A 5,466-nucleotide genomic window follows, 5' to 3' on the forward strand; every position below is an offset into this window, starting at 1 on the left:
GCGCACACCCTGGAGGACATGGTACTGGCTAACAGTATGGGTCATGGGAGAGGCCAAGGATGGCGCTCAGTCCTCTGGTTCGGGGCACCCCCCGTTGTCACCGCCGTGAAGGAGGTGGGAGAGCGAGGAAGGTGCCCCCCAAGACCCGCGGCCAGGCCGGTGCTGGTGCAGGCCTCCTTCGCTAGGAAGGGGCTCTTGCCTCGACGGGCTTTTCTTCTAAGCAGTGGCTTCTGCAGGGTTCAGAAAGTTACAGGAGTCCTTGTTTCTGGCCAATCCGTCAGCCTTTATGAAGTATACACTCTGCCCCGGGACAGAATTTAACCTAAAATAAGCGTAAAATACGTGATGGAAACTTCAGCTCTTAGCCACATGTGGTCAGACGGCACAGCTTGCTAAAATGTCACCTTACTTACGGATCGGACTGTATTTACTCTGAGTAGAGGCTTAACACATAACTACTCGATCTTTCTCCCACTCGCCCTCCACGTCCCCCCCACCCCCGGGACTGGAAACACAGGGAGAGGAAGAGGATGCCAAGCCGAGGCCAAATCACGCGTGGAGTTTAAGCGTATGCCTTTGTTTGTCATCTTGCAAAGGCCTCGCTCGCCTCCCAGACCCATTCCCTAGCAGGGCTTGCTCGCTTTCCCACTTCCCAGACGGCAAAGGGGTCCGTGCCTCTTCTCCCTCCGTCTCCCCGGTTTTCAAGCTTGTCCCTCCACTGGCCTTCATCAGCTCCCCCTTCAGCCTCCCTTGAGTGAAATCACATCTCAAAGTGGAGATTAGATCCTTACGTGGGCACATGGGCAAGAGTCCCAGCTGCTCAGAAGGGTTCTAGCAGATTTCTCAGATCACCCGTGACGTCAGCTGTGGCTGTAGGAACACAGCCCTGCGGGGTGCCATGTAGGCCTGAGCGCATGGAGTAGTACGTCCGTGTAAGGCATGTGTACTGCGCAAGGCGCTGCTATGCGAGGTGACAGTCCCACGGCATGAAGCCCAAAGAGGGATCAGACCGGGGAATTCGATGAAGCCAAGGCGCCCAGGCCCCCTTTCCCTCTCTGTCCTGCCAGCGCAGTTCATGGCTTCCTCCCCGTGGCTGCTGCGGCTCCAGCCACTGCACACACATTCCAGACATTAATTTGTTAAAAATGGGGAAGGGGCAGGTGGATTTCTCTCGGGAGAGATGGTTTGAGGACTCTGAAGAACATTTGCCTCTTTCTGTCCAACTTAGCATTCTTATTTCAGGATTTCTTTTTTCCCTGCTGGACCGGCTCTGCCATCTTGCTGGCCTCCGTCACTAATGATCCATTACACGTCCCACCTTGAATTCCCACGTCTGTCTCATGGGCCAGACCTGAGTCCTCGGCCACACCTTGCTGCCAGGGAGGCTGGAGAGTCCAGCCTTCTAGCTAAGTGCAACCCCCTCCTGGTGGAAATCTAGGGGCTCTGACTAGGACAGGCCAGAGATGGAAGAGCGGCGAGCAGCAGCAGCGTTTGCACAAGGACACAGGTACGTCCATTGATTCCACCTCCTTTAACTTGTCGTTTTGCCTCTCCTGCTGTCTGGGCTCGGTCCTGAATCCTCTCCCACTTGGTCCCGAATCCTTTCCCTCTTGGCCCCAAATCCTCTCCCACTTGGTCCTGAATCCTTTCCCTTTTGGTCCCAAATCCTTTCTCTCTTGGTCCCGAATCCTTTCCCACTTGGTCCCGAATCCTCTCCCACTTGGTCCCGAATTCTTTCCCACTTGGCCCCGAATCCTCTCCCACTTGTTCCTGAATCTTTTTCCACTTGGTCCTGAATCCTTTCCCTTTTGGTCCCAAATTCTTTCCCTCTTGGTCCTGAATCCTTCCCCACGTGATCCTGAATCCTTTCCCACTTGGTCATCATGACAACATTCTCCTCTCCCCACGGAAGTCCTGGAAAGAAAAAGCTCACTTGGCTCTACTTTCTCACTTCCTTTTCCCTTTTGCCCATTTTCCTCGGGCTTCTGTTCCCGTCTCCCCACTAAACCTGCCAGTGCCCTCCTTCTAAACCAATTCAGATTGGCTGCGTCCTGCACAAAGCAAATATTTGGTAAATGACTGCTGAATTATTCAGTTTGTTGGCTGTTTTCTCCACGATCCTTTCTTAGGATAGTGCCATTTTCTACTCATCCTAATTGCAAAAATAATATTTTAGTTCCGTTAAGAACCGTTAGGTTCTTTTGACCTGTTTATGAAAACATAGTCCTCGGGTATCACTTCGTTTCTGTGCAAAAAATGCACTGTAACCGCCAAAACATTCACCCAACAGCACACTTTCGGAAATGACCTTTTTATAGGTGTGAGTCTGTTTATTCACTTCTCCCCTCCATTGAATGGAGAAAAGAAATGGGATGTTTATTGCTAAGAACAGCAGACTTCCCTTAGATTGTTTCTAAAGCACAGCAGAGTCAGTGGCAAGAAGTTTCCCTGTCTAACTCGTAACGGAAAACCATCCGTTTTGAAATCCCCAAGGGAAAAAACACCCAGAAGATCCTCGATAATACATCTTCCTCTGTTGTTGGACTTTCCATCTTTCCTCAAAACATGGACCTGGCAATTTTCAAGTCCAATTTTTGTCCTGACTCAGGAAGAGCATCGTGTCCCAAATGTATTCTCGGCCCTCTACGACCTCCGCCCGCATTGCATAAGGCTCCTCTCCGGGGATCAGGGGCTGGGACTTTAAAGCCCCGGTGGTTAGGGACTGCGGGCAGGATGTAGTTATACTGCCCCGTTGTGGCAGATTCTGTTCCAGTTCAAATGCTGCCTCATTTTTTTTCCTGTCCTGCTTCTTCCAGAAACCAACCTACTAATAAGGAGCAGTTTCTGGGGATCCCTGGGTGACTCAGTGGTTTAGTGCCTGCCTTCAGCCCAGGGCGTGATCCTGAAGACCTGGGATCGAGTCCCGTGTCGGGCTCCCTGCACGGAGCCTGCTTCTGCCTCTCTCTCTCTCTCTCTTTCTCTCTCTCATGAATAAATAAATAAAACCCTTAGAAAAAAAAAAGGAGCAGTTTCTGAGCAAGGACATTATAAAACATTAAGGGGTGCCGGTGGGCTTTAGGGGACCCAAACCTTTCCTTTTACCCCTTCCTCCCAGGTTTTGTGTGTGTGTGTGTGTGGTGGGGGGGGGGGCATCAGTGAAGGTAACAATTTTGCGAAGTGACCCTTATGTGCCATAGCTGAAGAGCATCTCCTTCAGGGAAGAAAGACCCCCCACCCCCCAAGAAGGTGGTCAGCTTGTAATCAGCTGGAGTCCGCCTGGCCCTGCCGAATTGTGAACAGAGCCTGTGAGTTTGGGATCCATAAGCTAAGTCTGGCCCTCACACAGGATGTGTTTGGCTGATACACTAGTTTTTTGTTTGTGTTTGGTTTGAAGTTTTAAAAAGAAATATTTAAAAGGAAGATTTCATGTAAAAAAAAAAAAAAGAAATCTCGACTTCTGGCTTCTTGATGTTCTCTTTCTGAGTTGCAGCAACTGGTTGGACCTGAGCGGTGTGTTCACCTTTGGATGGAGTTGGCCCCGGCCTCTGTCGCCGTCCTCAGCACGCCTCCCTGTGACGCAGTCAGGTTCTAACACACGGAACCTATCCACGGAACAGCACCCAGATCAAGAAACAGAAGATACCCTCACACCGGAGGTCCCCCTCACGTCCCTGTTCAGTCATCATCCTCACTTCTCTCAGCAGAGATTAGATGCACCTGCATTTATACTTGATATAAATGGGGCCCTAGAGTAGGTATGATTCCTGTCCAGCGGTTTCTATTCGACATTGTATTTATGAGATCCACGCGCATCGTTGCACGCAGCAGTAGGTCGTTCTTTTTCACGACCACATAATATTCCATTGTGTGAATTCCCCACCATTTATTTTTATCTGTTCTTGATTAATGGACATTTAGGGAACTTTCCAGCGTTAGGTCTTGAGCACAGTATGGCTTACCGAAATTCTAGTACACGTTAAAAAAGAGATTAACATTGCCTCTCTCTCTCTGTGTCTCTCATGAATAAATAAATAAAATCTTTAAAAAAAAAGAATTTACTGATAAGTATTGTACAAAAATTAAAAAAAAGAGAGATTAACACGTGTCAAAATGGCATTCGAGGAAAGGAAGTGTTATCAGAAAAGAGGTAAATGTAGCCTGATTTTCAGATTATGTCATTTTCTATCCGCAAAACTCAAGAGAATCAATTCAAACCATCATCATTAATAACAGAATTTAGTAGAGTCAAGACAAAAAAAAAAGAGTAAAGACAAAGAGAAAGCCAAGGAGAGCTGGATGGGGAAGGGCGCAGGAAGAAGACCTGGCAAAGGGAGGAAAAGCAAGGAGAGAAGCCAGTGGCTGCGCCCTGTAAGCACCAAGCTCTGAGCTCCCGCGTGAGGGAGGCCTGACTCAGCAACCGTTGACGCTCTTGGGGGATCATTTCCTGAGTGCGTTTTATGAGCCAAGAATCGTTTTATGGACTTTTTGGTGAGTGTGGGGCATTTCTGACTTGCTAACCTGGGACTCAGAGGCTGTGAACAAACATCTCCATCCCCAGGGCCCAGAGGCTCTTCGTGCGCTCACTCGCACACCTGCGGCTCCAGTTGTGCAACGGTGGTTGAATGAGGAATCGGGGTTAAAGGTGACGGATATGTAGGGGTTGGTTATTTGGTTTGGCTTTGTTTGCTTTTGTTTTGTTTCATTTTTTTTTTTTTTTTTTGTCTCCTTACAGAGGGTTTTCAGCTCGGAAACCTAACTATATTTCTTGAGGCCCTTGGTGGGCTCACGGCAAGGAGTTGTGCCAGGAGGTGAAGACATTGAGAGGAACGCTGGGGGCTCTGGGGGCTCTCCACTATTTCAGGGCACGAGTCTGACGTGGCAGGAGTCAGAGAGGAGATAATAGCCTCCTCCTCCTCCGTGGAACCCAGCACTGCTCTGGGTCCCCCGAGCCGCGGAAACTCATGGTGCCTCAATGGGTTCAGCCTTGCTATGAACATCGGCGTTCTTGTGAGCCCCCCAGTGACCTCTGGGGTCTGCAGGCTTGATACCTGGGAGCCAGGGAAGAAAAGCGGGGAGACACCGGACGCTTGCCCCCGGGGACGATCTGATTTGGAAAATCCTACAAGCCCTGCCCTTTTGGACTCCCTGCTGTCCATGTGGGATTGCTCACGGTGCTGCTCACCTTTGAAGGGCATGACTGTTGTGACATGACCTTGGGACACAGGGACCAGCAGTGCGGGGCAGAGAGAGGACAATCCAAGCTGGCTAAAGTGCTTTGTGAAGCACGAAACAACTCTGATTGATGAGGCAGCAGCCGGCTTCCATAACCTAGGAGTTGGGCCTCCTGTGGGGGCTCAGTGGTGGAGCGTCTGCCCTAGGCCCAGGTCGTGACCCCGGGGTCCTGGGATCGAGCCCCGCATCAGGCTCCCTGTAGGGAACCTGCTTCTCCCTCTGCCTGTGTCTCTG

The 5,466-nt window shown here is 50.4% G+C and overlaps 1 long non-coding RNA gene across 2 annotated transcripts; it reads left to right on the forward strand.

The window, feature by feature from the left end:
• LOC119866743 lies at positions 1-5,466 on the forward strand. Of its 2 annotated transcripts, none has more exons than XR_005381237.1 (3): positions 1-1,507; positions 3,491-4,488; positions 4,733-5,466. It is a non-coding gene; the product is annotated as an uncharacterized LOC119866743 (long non-coding RNA). The 2 variants fall into 2 exon arrangements; XR_005381238.1 differs by lacking the exon at positions 1-1,507 and adding an exon at positions 3,005-3,305.

The sequence above is a fragment of the Canis lupus genome, chromosome 29 (genome assembly GCF_011100685.1).
Source record: "Canis lupus familiaris isolate Mischka breed German Shepherd chromosome 29, alternate assembly UU_Cfam_GSD_1.0, whole genome shotgun sequence".
Classification (NCBI taxonomy): Eukaryota; Metazoa; Chordata; class Mammalia; order Carnivora; family Canidae; genus Canis; species Canis lupus.